A 15,446-nucleotide genomic window follows, 5' to 3' on the forward strand; every position below is an offset into this window, starting at 1 on the left:
CTTTAATGCCATTGTAATGTCAGCTTACGCAACAATTGCCACTTCACATTTTTCTTTTTCTAGAAAACATTGTCAATTTCATATGGTCTTCAAATTCTTGAGACTTCCATAATATTGTCGCATAAAGACAACAAATACCGACCCTTCTTGTCAGTGATCCAGTGAAACCTTGATCGAAGGACATCGAAGGTAAAGACATGTATAAAAGCGGCGTATTATATTGTAACAGCGGCGTGGATATCGTAACATAAATTAAAGCTGTTATACGTGCACCTAAAGGCTTTTTCGTATTCTGCGCCATTATTTTGCAATCTTCAGTATTAGTGCAGCTGGCACATGTAAAATAGAAGCGCTTCTTATAAGTGCTAGAGCGCTCCTCTGTTAAAGGTGTGGGTTCGATTGCCAGCAACGCCAGCATCACTTCAATAATGGCTAATTGAAAGGAGTGCCGTGTACCCAGACCTAAAGAGGCTCATGTGGTATGTTAAAGAACACCAAATTAGTCTATGGTGCTCTTTTAAGGCATGCCTTCTTACCATTCATGATATCGTGGTTTTGTCTTCTTCTTAATTCAAGGAATTCTTCTTCTCTTTCGTCCTATTATTATTATTATTATTATTATTATTATTATTATTATTATTATTATTATTATTATTATTATTATTATTATTATTATTATTATTATTATTATCATTATTATTATTATTATTATTATTATTATTAAGCGCTGGTATATCGATGACATGAAGATATTTAGAGAAATTTATTCATTTAACGGCTGTCGCTTGCTGCAGTGAGATTTGTGTTCTTTGAATTGTGTGACAACAATAACCTTTCCCTGCATACATCGAGGACCAAGTTCGTGAGTACATCTCGCAAAACATCCATCGTGAGATTTCTATAACCTGTCAATACCATGTCGTTATGTAAGGCTTATGAGTTCATCGATCTTGATGTTCATTTTCATAGCACGCTCAATTTATTTGCTCACACTAAACGTTCTTCCACGCGTGGCATTCCTTGTCTCGGTTGTGTTGGCAAAATCTCTCGTTAATTCAGTTTTCCTACAGCCTTCCAGAAATCGTACAGCACAATATGTCTTCGTCAAATGAAGTATGCATCTGTGATCAGGAATGGCATTGGTTAATATGGCAGTGACGCATATGAGCGAGTACGTAGAAAATTCACAAGCATATACAACCGTCGTTTTGCTAGGAATGACTATATATCTCGTTCTAACACTGCCAGACTATTATCATTACCGTCACTTCACTGCCGACAAAATTGCACTGACCTGTCATTTCTTGACAAACTACTAGATTTTCCCGCTCACTTTAATCCAAGTGCCAACCTAAATATCTTCACGCCATTGAAATAATCTGAGCACCAATCTCTCCAATCCATGCGCCGAGCATTTAATCCAAGCGCCAATATATATAATCTAAGCGTCAACTCAATAACGCTGCGTGCCAGTGAATTCAATTCAAGTGCCATCGTGTTTAATCCAATCGCCAATGACCTTGATTCAGGCGCTAGTCAGTTTAATCTGTGCACAAAAAGCACAATACGGGCGTGAGAACGGCAGTGCAATTGAAATGCAGTTCTTACAATATAAAAGATAATAGTCGGAAGGTAGAATAAATCATTATTATTGGTATTTGCCGCTACTATTTGTGCAAACAAAAATTACTGCCGTGCTTCGCTTGAGCCATGTTTGGAGTGCTTAAACTTTGCTTGTTTTTCATAATGTACAGATGTTTCCTTCTCCGTACTTGAAGAAGCCTTCCACATAGTTGTGTATATTCTCCCACATTTTTTCACTGCCATTCTATGATTCTCGTCTTGCATTTATTTTTCCCATTTCGCACTGATTTCTTTTTGTCCGCGTGTTTACGACATTCTTCAATTTTTTCTGTAGACTGTACTGTATTGTTTGTTTTTATTGTTTTATTCTGGCATGCCACTCCACAAAGAGGTTATTTTTGTTCCTGGGCATTTTAAATAAATTATTGATTTTTTGATTGAGTGAGTGAATGAATAGTAGTATTATTATTGTTTTTGGTGTCGTCATTATTATCATAAGTCATAACACCCTCGGTAATAAAATAAACCTGAAAGAACACTTTTTTTATGCGTATCGTGGCGTTCATGTTAAGAACCACGAAATGAGCAGGCGCGCTTAAATGTTCTCACGGACCGCCCGTCCTGCCAGCACAACAGCCGAATCACAACAGTCGCCGAGTTGTGAGTGAATCCGTTGGTCGTTTGCCGAACTCATATCGCAAATCACATGCGTTTCTCGCATTATTAATGTGTTGCTAAAGTTCAGTTTTCGTTAACGCATCGAGGTACCACTTCCTGAAGTCTAGAAAAATACCAGCAAATATAAGCAGGACTTTTCCGAACTCGGCTGTTACCTTCCTTAAACAATACCTTGAACAGAACAGTTATTCCCCCCCCCCCCCCCCAGGGTCACGGAAGAGTTATTTAGCCGCATCGACTTCAAGGTGCGGAACGAATGTACTTCAACGCGAAATCCACCAAACAACACTCCCTGAGACATACACCGACAAAGAGCGAATGTCCTTAGCAGCCCCCTTATTTCTCGGCTGGTTCAATAATAATAACAACACGTCCGCGCACGGCGACCGACAGTGTCAATATTTTAGCACGGCGCCACGGCCACCGCGTGCTTATCGTCCCAACGCAGCATTTGAAACAACAGCAAAAACTCGCACGCAATCGACAAACCTAGCAGTAACGCTCTGCAGACCCGGAGGCTAGCAGTTGTCTGAAACACTAAAGGATCGATGGCACGACTGCACCGTGCTGGCCGCGTTGGGGAGTCGTTAGTACCTGGCATATTCCCGGGCACGTATTCGCCCTTAGAGAAGTGCCCTGCACTTTTTCCGACGCGCTTCTTTGACGACAGGGAAGCGTGACACAGCAGAATGTCACGAACACTCCCCCGTCCGTATGGGAAGGCTAAGCCCGGAGGTAATCATTCGCAACGCTTCAGAAGTGAAGTACGCTTAGCGGCGGCCCGCAACGCAACGACGAAATTGTGTGAGGCGAGATCGACACGCCACAGACAGATCCGGGAAAGTATTCGAGAAGTCGACATTTTTCCCGCATTGTGGAGTTTCTGCTTCTTCAAGCTGACTCATACATATGCAAGTGAGCCCTTAGAAATACCAGTGGAATTTCATGGTACAATAGAAGCCACTATCCAGCGAAGATGTCACTCAGCCGAGCTATTGACCAAAGCTGATTATATTTTCTGTTTATTTTTGTCTGGGTATCGATAGGCATATAGCACCTGTAGGGTGCTGATTATCTTACGGTACATGGACGGTGATTTAGCCTGACGCGCATGATACTGCAAAAACAGTATTTCCTCACTTGAGGAGTGCTTCAAGGGACATTAGATTACAACCTCTCATTATTATCTGAACGGTATCCGAAATATGAGATGGTGAAAGTACAGACTTGTTTACATAATTTTCCATCATTTATTTAGTCGAAGTCGTTTTAGTGTCCCCGTTGTCAGAAACACACAAGTTTTAAAACACCCTGATGCGTAAAGGCAGCTCAGTGTAGCTGTGTGTTGCTCGTGTGTCTAGGTTCATTGGCTGAAGCATGCCAATCACATGTCTACCAATAGAAACATTCAATATTCCTCCTAGCGATATTACTATTACGCTTTTGGCATGCCACTCACTCCGTATGACCCTGTACGGCAAATGGAATGTTCACAAGTCAACTGGTTTTACTCCCTCATAAATACGTATTGAAATAGTTATTATAAGTACTTGTGCATATTATTTTTTTTTCGTAAAAGAGCACGTTATTTTTACAAAATTTTGATTATCCACATACCAAGAGTCTTGTAAGCCTAGATCTCAGTTCATCGCCATAAAAAAAATAAACCAGACGGGTCCCGTGTAGCATTATTACAGCACTGTACTGTGGAGCAAGTTGTCATTGTTAACAAACCAGAACCTCGTGTAACACACCTAATTTATCACTGCAAGTAAAAAAAAAGAGACACACCATGAAAAAAGGAATGGTATGCATTGCTTGATTTCTCATGCAGTTTAAAAGAAATTGCTTCCAAACGCAGTCACAAGAATGAACTGATGACACCACAATACGGCGTCCTGTGGTGATGTCAATTCTTGAGTAGTGAATGCACGCCAAGTCTTTTAGAATGAATATTTTCTAACTAGCTCATTTTATATTGTTCACATGCAGTCTTAACCACCAGTAGCGTATTATAAATTGCTTTTGCTACTGAATTGAATTACCTTATGACCGCACAGTTTGTAACGCTTTGATAACAATGAAACTCTGCAAATACCTGTGGAAAGTTGGCCTACAGATTTTTCTTTTGGTTACTCATGTACGATGAGCGCAGAACTGATGGGTGTAGCAGATAATACGAAAATGCTAGCTTTACTCACCGCGGCCAATCATTCTGCCTGGCACCAGATTTTCCAGGCGTCCCGTCTTCTGGAGACTTCCCAGACGAATACAGCGACGAGCAACTCTGCAAAAGTGACAGCACCGTTAAAATCTTAAAGTCTAGGACAAGACGATGCGCATATACCCATACGTGTTTGCTAGAGTCCCCTACTACACCCCGAGCCAATTATTCTTATCGCCATTTATTATCGCCACCACTGTGTTTTGTGGTAACATGCGTTTCTTCGAAGAACAAAAGAAAGACTGTCACACAATGCCCGATAAGTCCCTAGGTCAATATGTAATAATAATTACATAATTAATCCCTAAATCTACCTTTTAATCGCGTAAAACGTGGCTAAGAAGCAGGGATATGAATGTGTGTATAGAAAAAATTTATTGCCACAAACGTCAATAACACTCAACAGAACATTTCCATCTTATGCATACTCTAACGATGATGACAAGACAGACGTCATTTACATGAACATGGATATGAGATGACGTTGAAAAAACATGTACATTCGATGGTTCACACAAACACAACCACAAAATACTTCAAGGTAAACAAGAGACAAATAAAACATAAATATGTACATTTTGCATATTTACATGTTGGCATGCCATTTGTGCCGGCACATCGACAGATCAGCCTACCAATACCAGGCCAGCCGAAAGACAAGTTTCACTCGTCCGTCATAGAGCGACACAAAAGGGCAAGACCAGTGCCGAAGAAATTCCTCTTCACCAAGGAAGAAGAGCTCCTCCGACAAAACAGACAGCAGCTCCGAGTACAATCGTTCTAGGATCGGGAAGAGCGCGCGGCGGCGGCGGCCCGCTGCAACCGCCTCGCAGCGGTTGCGCCAGAGGCAGAAAGCGCCGGCAACAATGAGAAGACAAGCGAAGCGGCCTCGCGAACAACGCCCAGAAGAAACGAAGCGATTTACTCTGAGGTAGTGAAATCCAGCATGTACGGCTCTCCAAAAAACGCGAGCAATGATACAATGCCTCAGAAAATGCTGATTTGTTTCCCGAAGGGAGCAGTTCGGACATGTTGCTGACTGGACTATTCTCCACCTTTCGAGGCGGTCGAGAGTGGGAAGTACACCCCATCCCAGGCGCCACATGAAGTCCCGAAGGTGTCCAGGCAGAAAAGAAGCCGTTAAGGAGCTCCAAGACACCCGTCTAGAGCGAGCACGGCGGGATGTCGGGACCAACGGAAGCAACAAAGCAGCAGTTGTCTCAACTATGTGGTTGTTCAAAACATCTATGCCAGGACAGCTCGACTTAACATGGCGAAAAAAAGCAACAGTTGTTGCATAAAACGCAGGAAGTGTTATTGACTGTGGCCCCCTGTTAAGTTGCACATTAGGCATCAAATGGCGAAGGTGAGTACCCAGAAAGTAATATGCAAGCGTTCGTGCGGGAGATTCCTCCCCTTGCACTAGGCGCAAAAGGAAACGCAGTGCCAGCAGCCGACAGCGTATGGACACTGAAGGGAAAGCAAAGCCTCCTTGAGCACGCTACTGTCCCAGTGCCGCGCGAGAGACCAACTCAGTGCCGCCTGACCAAAAAAAGGAGCACAAAGCAGACTGCAGTGATCGCACGATACGTAAAGATGGTTGCACGACGTGAGAAAGGTACCGAATGCGACCGCAAAATACAGTCTGCGCAAGGTACCTCCGCTCAAGAAGCGGGAAGTCAAAATCCCGTGCATCCTGAATTTTCAGTCTTACTTCCTCGAGAGCGTTTAACCAAACAGATTCGCAAATGCCGTAGTGGTTGTATGAAATACCTAAAATACGAAGGGACGCAGCCGGCTGAATGGGAACACCGGCGCTAAGCCTGGAGTTTGGAGAGCCAATGAAGAAATACCGGGATTTGGAGATGTTCAACGCTGCACCTGAAATGTCGCCATACTGGGAAAATACATGCAGGCTGCGTGAAAGGCTATCTTCATCTGAAAGATACAAGGTTATATCATCAGCGAAAGCTGTGACTTTCACGACACTGCTACCAGGAAGCGCAAGACCCCGGACACGTGAATCCGCGTCAAGAGCACGCAAGTATGGCTCAAGGCTGAGGAAAAATAGCACAGGAGACAATGGACACCCCTGACGGACCTCACGTGTTATGGAAAAGGCAGCACTTTCCCAACCATCCAGAACTAGTGTGCTTTTCAGACCAGTGTACGTATTTTTAATCATTTCCACAAACGAATGAGAAAAGCCGAAGGCTGTGAGCACATTAAAGATATACGCGTGCTCTAGTCGGTCAAACGCTTTTTACTGGTCCAAAGACACAAGGATACCACGCGCAGATCGCGACAAAGTATAAGCTATGATATCCCGAGAAACTATGAATACAATCCTATTGATATAATGTGCTGAAGAAAATCACCTCTGCGAACCCGCAAAGTGTATAATACTTTCAGAATCGAAGTCACGCTTTATTCAGCGGCAAAATGAGTACGCAAAACTAATACACATCGCACGAGGTTGCCAACAACCTCCTGTCAGTAACATTTTATAAAAATTGCTCAAGTAAAACTTATTTCCACCCTCAAAAGAAAAACAAAAGGTCAGTTTGGGCCAATATTTCCAAGTTCTAACAGCTTAATACACCACTACAGCCCACATTTCACTTGATGCTATAGGGAAAAGTGATCTTGAGAGCTTGGCACTTGGAAGAAAGTTTTTCGCGGTTTCGGGATGTAACCAATGTAGAGTGCATCAGCAATGCCGCAAGGAAACGAAAGTTGGGTGCGCGAAAGATTGTCCGTTTGAAAATACCCCAGGATACCTACTGCAAGTACCGTTGTTAAGAGTCCACACTATGTCATAATGGACAATCTCAGCAGGTTTTTTTTGTCGCCGTCATATCCCGGATATGTACGTACGTACGTACGTACGTACGTACGTATGTACGTATGTATGTATGTATGTATGTATGTATGTATGTATGTATGTATGTATGTATGTATGTATGTATGTATGTATGTATGTATGTATGTATGTATGTATGTATGTATGTATGTATGTATGTATGTATGTATAGATGGATGGATGGATGGATGGATGGATGGATGGATGGATGGATGCAGCACGAAAAAACTGATTCCAAGTACCACCATGTCCCGGCGCAATGACGGCGAGTTATGTATGCATACCATTTACCACTACCGGTAGGCATATCTCGGGGGAGCTTAAGCGTGTTTTTAAAGACGATAGTCGTTCTTGGGGACCTTCGACGCACAAATTTTTGTCTGTCTGTGCGTTTGTCTGTTTGCTCACTCTTAACGACACCGGGTACTTGAAACGGCCGACCCCATCCGCAGCGCCCACCAGTGTTGCTCAGTATTCAGCGTTAATACTTGTGCGATCGCCAATTGAAAAGCAATTATTGCGCATGTCTGGGGTACCATAACAACACGTAAATATTCTGCATGTGCGTCTTTTACCAGAAAAGGCATACATAAGTAATTTTGAGGACCGTAGCGCTTATCACGCTGCGCTGACCATGCAACGCTTGCACGAAAAGGCGAGTGTTTCCAACACTTTGCTAAAACAAGACGGTGGTGGCACCTAGCCATCGCCTTGCATTCTACACCTTATCACCTCTGAGACGGGCGCGCACACCCGTCTCAGAGCCACGCCCTTCGTTTTCCAAGAAAACTGCCAGATGGCACTCATGGCTCACGTGTGACGTGACTTGATGCGCTCGTTCACTTTCACTGGGACGCAGCGCCTCCAGTATACCATTTACCGATTCTCTGGCGCACAACATCACATAAACATTTTGTTCCTTTCTCCACACGCAAGTATATCGTCTTTCGTCGACATTTGCAGATTAGCATGCAGATACGGGCCAACTGTTTATCACGCAGCACTCCTTAAATTTTCTTCCCATTTAAAAACTGCTCTTGAAGCGCGAGTGAAAAAGTGGCCCCACTATGCACCCATTCTAGATCTAAAGCGGAAAAAAAATAAATACCAGGAACACATGGAATCATACGCCTCCGCGTGACTGGAAACGCAGAGGGCTCACTTCAAGTTCTGCAGTGTAAAAAAATAGCAGCATATCCACGGAGTGAATGACGGAGAGTGGGACGAAGCATCCGTCCGTCCATTCGTTCCTGCTTAAGCACGTCCATTCGTGCGTCTGTGTGGCCGCCCGTGCGTCCATCCGCTTGTCCGTGCGTGCGTCTGTTCGTGCGTCCGCACGTCCATCGGTGCATCCGTCCCTGCGTGCGTCTGTTTGTGCGTCCGCGCGTCCATCTGTGCATCGGTCCCTCCGTTCGTCCATGAATCCGCTCCTACGTCCGTCCACACGTCCATCCGTCCGTGCAGCCATTCGTGCGTCCGTCCATACATCTGTCTGCGTGTCCGTTCGTCCAGCTATTTAACCCTCCAAGTACCACTAACTCGCATATTTTCATCACACATTGCTCATATAAAACACCGCCATCCAGGGGAAATTCCAAGGACTGAACGAGAGGAGGCACACGCACACTTTCTTACAGTTTGCGCTTCATGTCTACTTTTCACCTTTAACCACTTCGAGTTCATGGTATATACTAGTTCACTGTACTCATGGCACTGCGACCCAACGCTCGCCGAACCTTTCTAAAACCAAGGAGGTACATGCCAATGGCTGCTAAGGGGGAATGAGAGACAGGAGAATTCGGCTGTTAGTTAACGCGCACGCTGCAAATTTTTTAATGTTCAACAACGCACAGAAAAAATCTCCCACCGGCACCAGCTTGGAGGTCAAAACATAACCCTGGTTACACAGTACTACTACGACTACGAGGGACGAACAGCTGCCGCTATAAGAAGCTTCGGCGTTCCAGTCTTCAACGCGGTCAGCGTTCCGGCGGCGTTGCTGCCGGGTGTCCGCTCTCGACTTTGCCAGCCAGTTTTTTGAGGCCTGATCTCATCGTCGTTGGCCCCTGCCAGGACCAGCAAGGATGGCGTCAAGGCCTGAGGCACTCCCCCTCACGGAGCACTGCTTCAACTTCACCGTCCCACAGGGAACGGCGTCCGTCGACGAGATCATCGATGGCCTCGAAGATGTCATGGGGACTGAAGGGGTGCTGTTCCTGCAACACCTCGGAGCTTCGAAGTTCCTAGTTGCGGCTCGGTCGGCTGCACAAGCAACCAAGTTGATGGTAAACCAAGGATTCAAGTTACAAGGTCACAAGGTACAAGTTGAAACAGTCGGGACGCCAAGCGTACAAGTCAATGTGTTCCGCCTCCCGCCGTACGTGTCAGATGACGCAGTTATTTCAGCTCTTCAGCCATACGAAAAAGTGATGGGTATCGCATTTGTTACCTTGCAAAGACATCAATCAACGTACGCTGGTACCCGCATCGTCCGAATCGAGATAGCCAAGCCCGTCCCTAACTTCCTATCAATTCAAGGTCACCGGATGATGCTCGAGTATTGTGCTATGCACAGAGTATGCGCACGCTGCAGCAGAGACGGTCATGTTGCGACTACTTGCACAACACCCTTCTGTCAACGATGTGGCACCTTTGGCCATACATCTGAGGATTGTGTGTCCAAGTGTAAGCGCTGTAATGGGGACCACACGACGAAAGATTGCTTCCGGCCCAAGTCATACGCAGACGACGCGCAGAGCACCTCGCAGTCACTGAAAGAATTCCCAGAACTTGGAGAGAGTGCTTCAAAGAGAAAAACCCGAATTGGAACCTCCAGGCACACGGAAGTCTTGCAACGCAAAACCAAGCCACGGCCACAGAAGATTCCAGATTATTGGGATGAAGACAGCGCAACCGACACAGAATTTTATGACGCCAAAGCAGAAGATGCCAGCGGCGTTGATGCCGCGTTGCCTTGCACAACGAGTGACAACAACGTTTCTGCGCTGACTTGGGACACTGCAGTGTTGTCATCTCCCACAATGTTGTCAGAGGAGCCCAGCAACGCTGTGGAAACGCCGAGTGCGCCTGCTACGTCTTCATCAGAGGAACTCAAGGCCACAGAAAACGAACAATCCTCGAACGCATCACCGCTGGAGGAAGCGTCCTAAGCATCTCGGAGCACTGGCCAACCGGGAAAACCACTCTGACCTTCCGAGGCAACAAGTGCAAGTGACGAGCTCCATGAACGCCCACCTGTGGGTCTGAAAGGTAGCGTGAAGACGACGCCCACGAAAGAAGTAAAGACCACGTCTTCAAGGAAACCTAACACGCCTCGCACACACACTGTACAGGAGCAAGAAGAAGCGTCCGACAAGACATCCAGACATCGTAGGAACCGGTCACCATCACGAGAATTAAGGAGTGACAGATTTTCGCAAGCCTCACGATCGGTATTCTTGTCTCCTAAAAATACGTGTTCTCCCGACAAGTTGCCTAGATCCACAAACTCTCAGCGTCGAACCAAGCCTGGTAGTTCAAACAGTGGAAGTGATGTCACCACCTCCGGAACATTCAAAAAGCCCCGAGTGGATTCGCCAAACCGAGATCCATCACCTGATGCGGGTGAGGACTCAATTATTTTTTAACTTGTGCTGCCCACATCCATTCTTTCCGCTTCCTGCTGTCTGTACCGTTGCAATGCTTGCTTCTCAGCTGTATAACCACTATGCATTTGTTGTCTCTGATGCACGCGAACTGTTTAGTATTCCATGTGTTACTGTCATTCACGATCGAACCCTCATGTGCCAATTTGTGAGCTTTATGCTGTGGTGGCTATGCCCTGTTATAGTAATTGCGTCATGTGAGTTACGTTGCAATCTGCGTGTACTATTTCTGTTATTATTGGTGTTGCTTACTGGGTCCGTTCTATCTGTGCGCGTGAGTAAATCTCAGCGCCAGTCCTTCGGGTATCATCACGTTGACTTCATCCACTGCCGCTCGACACAGGAGAGGCCGTGCCGCACCCTTAAGCATCACTGTTAAAAAAACAAAAAAAAAACGATTGTTTCGTTTCATATTTCATGACTTTCAATGTTCGTGGTTTCAAAGATCTTGTAAAACAACAGGAGATAATGCACCTTGTGCGCTCGCTCGGGGTCGACGTGCTTTTTCTTCAGGAGACCAACTTTCGAACGCGGCACGACATCCTGACCTTCCGTACTAGATTTTCGGTTGAAGCCTTCTTCTCCTTAACGCAGACGCAGTCGCGTGGCACCGGTGTCGTGTTTCTCAATCCGAGGTTCAGGTGGGGTGCGCATTGCCTCTTCGATGCACAAGGCCATGTTATTGCGGTGGACATGTCGATAAACAACCAGAAAATCCGATTCACCAATATTTATGCGCCCGTGGATAGGTCTCTTGCAAACGACTTTTTTAGAGGTGCCAGGTCATTCCTCCTGAATTCAACACCGTGCGTGTTGTTAGGTGATTTGAACTGTGTTTTTGATACAACTCGAGATGTCCGAGGCCCTAGTCAAGGACAAAGCACATACTATTCGAAAGAGTTGCAGAAAATATGTAGAGAGTTGAAGCTGGTCGATGCATGGACAACGCTTCACGGGAACACCTTTGGAACCACGCGCGTTCAGGGTACGTCTCAGAACAGGATTGACAGTGTCTATATCCCTAACGAGCTTGTTGCAAGTTTAGAGACATGCGATGTCATTTCTTTAGCACCTGGGCAACGCAAGCCCAGCGACCACATGCCAGTGCTGTTCACCTTGAAGGCCCAGCTGGGAAGGCATTGCTTCAAGTTGTGGCGAATGGATTCATCAATTTTAAATGATGAAGTTTCGGTATCTGAAATGCGCATGAATGTCTATGCGTCTTTGGAAGACACGCCGCAAATTACGCCGACAGCATAGGATCTCTTGAAGGCCAGATGGCCTGTGATTGCACAGCAGGCCGGGAAAATGTGCCATGCACGTCTAACATCGCAAATGAATGAAACATTCAGGCGTATTCAAATCGTTGATCGCGCAGGTAATCTGGCCGGCGCAATTTGAGAGTACATTGGGGCCAAAAAGGCTAAATACGACCTCTTATTGAGGGCAAGGTCCGGGGCTTTTAAACGCGCAGAAGAACTGCACCTGCCTACGGATGAACTAGGTAACTTGGCATACGCACAGCGAGTAGGGTTGTAGAAACACCAGCCCAGTATTATTGGTGCGGCACGGACAGAGTGTGGGTGCATCGTCACAGATATCAAATCAATCGAGGAGGTCTTTAGGGCACATTTTGAAAGGCTCTGCTCTGCAGATCATCACTCCAAAGACAGCAACCAGCACCAAAGAATCGCAGACTTTTGCGAAGGCTTGCCCACGCTGTGTCCTGAGGCGTCTGATATGTTCTGCGCTGAGGCGACGAAAGATGAAGTTTGGCAAGCCTTGAGGAAAATGAACACTACCACGCCTCCAGGTCGAGACGGAATACTGACAGGGTTTTATATAACTTGCTTCGACGTCATACGCGACGCACTTACTGACATGGTTAACGGGTTCATTGTTGATGGACAAAAGCCGAGGTCTTTCAGTGAGGGCCGTGTAGTCTTGCTGCCAAAAGAGGGCATGGATTCTGACGATCCACGGTCATGGAGGCCAATTACCCTCCTTAACACGGACTACGAACTTGTAGCTGCGATCCTTGGCTTAAGGCTAAAACCTTTTCTGCCCGATATAGTGTCACCCACGCAAACGTGTGCAGTGCCGGGTAAGTCAATTTTTCAAACACTTACTCCGATAAGAGATTTGTTCCACTATACCAACGCCGAAAACGTTACCGGTGCTTTCGTGTCATTGGATCAAGCTAAGGCCTTTGACAGGGTCGAACATGACTACCTATACTGCGTACTTAGAATGTTTGGTTTGCCTGAGCAGTACTTTCGCTGTATAAAGCTTCTATACACCAACATGACCAGCCGACTTCTCATCAATGGCGTGGAGACAGCAAGCTTTTCAGTAACAAGAGGTGTTCGCCAGGGATGCCCAATCGCACCGGTGCTCTTTGTTCTTTCCATAGATCCTCTCCTTAGGAAAGTGGCCAAATGCCGTAATATTCAGGGCTTTCCAATGACAGGTCTGGAGTCAGTTAGCATCACCGCTTATGCGGATGACATTTCTGTGCTCGTGCGAAACCAAGCTAGTTACCGCGCTTTCTTGGATCTGTCCGAAGACTATGCCAGTTTATCGGGTGCTTTCCTGAATGCGGAGAAAAGCAAAGCCCTTCGTTTCTGTAGCTTCCACGGCTCTTTGCCGGGTGGTATTCAATACGTGGATGCCGTGAAAGTCCTCGGGGTATACATTCAAGACGGTGAGGTGGCCAAAAGAAATTGGGAAGACGCCGTACGTCGAGCCACGGAGGTCTTCGCGTATGCCACTGACTTCAATTTGTCACTTGACGCCAAAGTGACGGTGGTGAAAACCAAAGCATACGACTGTGCTTTTTATATCGGGCGTATTGCACTCATACCCAAACTTTTTGCGAGCCGCCTTGCGTCATTGGTTGGAGCCTTCCTATGGAACGGGAAGACACCAAAAGTTCAACAAAAGTTCCTGAAGCTCCCAAAGAGTTGTGGAGGACTCAGTCTGCCAGATGTTGCGACATTCACAAAGGCACTTGCAGCTAAAACAGTTCACAAATTCTTTCAGGACAATGACTATGCTGGCCGTAGCTTATTGCTATATTGGACTGGAACTCTTGGAGCCGCATTCACGTCGGCAAGGTACCGGGGACCTCAAGCAGGACTCCCACATGCCTTTTATAAGGCAGCAGAGGGCCTCAAGCGTTCGGTTGACGGCGACGCCACCGAAGAATACTTGGCAAAGCTGGCACCCGCACGCATTAGCGAAATGTTAATCAGTCGCTCGATTAATGACGAGAAAAAACAGAGATATGGAGGCCCAGAAAGTGGAATAAATGGTGGAACAACCACGTACCGGAAATAGTTAGAGAATTTGATTGGATGCGTCGATGGGACGCGTTGCCCACTCGTCAGAGACTGTTAAAGTGGGGCGGCGTTCCCAATGACCACTGCCCCAACTGCGACAAAAGAGAAACGATCCGCCACATGATGTTTGAATGCGTAGCGGCCAAAGGCGTGTGGCACGTCGTGCGTCGTCAATTCGGAGTGTCGATTCCTTCGAGCCAACAGCGCAGAAGGGGCTTATTTGAACAACTCGTACTGTACGTCACAATGTTCATCTTGTGGCGTCGCCGCTGTATGGCCGAAGCACTGCGACGACCCCAACGAGCTGCATACCCAGCGTTACAGAAGATTAGAATAATCATGGTTCGGTACCTTACCGAACAGATTGAAACTCAGGGTGAAGAAGCATTTATCAAAAGGTGGCATACACGTTTTTTTTTTTGCAGTTAGGAACGGGAATATTGAACTTCCTTTACTGCCGTTTTAACTCGGGGGAAAAAATTGCTTCTCGTCGCGCGTAACATGTGAATCTGTTCCAATTTACTGCCTTTTTTGCGTTTCTTTTCTCTTTGTTTTCTTGAGTGATTCGTGATCTGTGAGAATATCGGAAGTGCCGTGTGTTACATCCTGTCTATGTTCTCTGCTTTGTACACGCCACTGAAGTGATTTTGTTACACCAGGCAGTTGTACTGACCTGAAATGTTGTTACCAGTTGGCAATAAACCTTGCTGTTTCGCCCCTAAAAAAGAAAAATATGTAAGAGCGCCCAGTTCTGCATTGTTGACACTTCCATCATGTTGCTCAAATATAAAGACGCAAAAACTGTGACAGCTGTCACTTCACGCTTGTCTTGAGTAAAAATGCGCGTTCTTGTGGAGCGTCCTTTTTTGTGCTTCAGCAGCACGCTGTATAAGTAGCGAACTGCTTGTCGTTTATCCTGTGCCATTCCGGTTTCTCGCTGTCGATTCTGTTGCTTCACCGTTGCGGCGAAACGCTTCGAAAAGGTGAATCCTAACATTTTCTTTTTTTCAGTTTCTGTGGGTGTACCTTGCAAAATTGAACTGAATTGCTAAAATATCTCAGGGAATATTTGCTGCCCCTCTATAAAGCCC

The 15,446-nt window shown here is 46.1% G+C and overlaps 1 protein-coding gene across 1 annotated transcript in view; it reads right to left on the reverse strand.

Annotated features, from left to right (window-relative positions):
* The window catches only part of LOC119164577 (putative diacylglycerol O-acyltransferase Mb3761c), a 593,703-nt gene that overhangs the window by 428,199 nt on the left and 150,058 nt on the right, over window positions 1-15,446 (reverse strand). Inside the window, exon 2 of the mRNA XM_075872525.1 lies at window positions 4,464-4,549. The gene's annotated coding sequence lies outside the window, so the exon portion shown is untranslated. The remainder of the gene's footprint in view (window positions 1-4,463; window positions 4,550-15,446) is intronic.

The sequence above is a fragment of the Rhipicephalus microplus genome, chromosome 8 (assembly GCF_043290135.1).
Source record: "Rhipicephalus microplus isolate Deutch F79 chromosome 8, USDA_Rmic, whole genome shotgun sequence".
Taxonomy (NCBI): domain Eukaryota; kingdom Metazoa; phylum Arthropoda; class Arachnida; order Ixodida; family Ixodidae; genus Rhipicephalus; species Rhipicephalus microplus.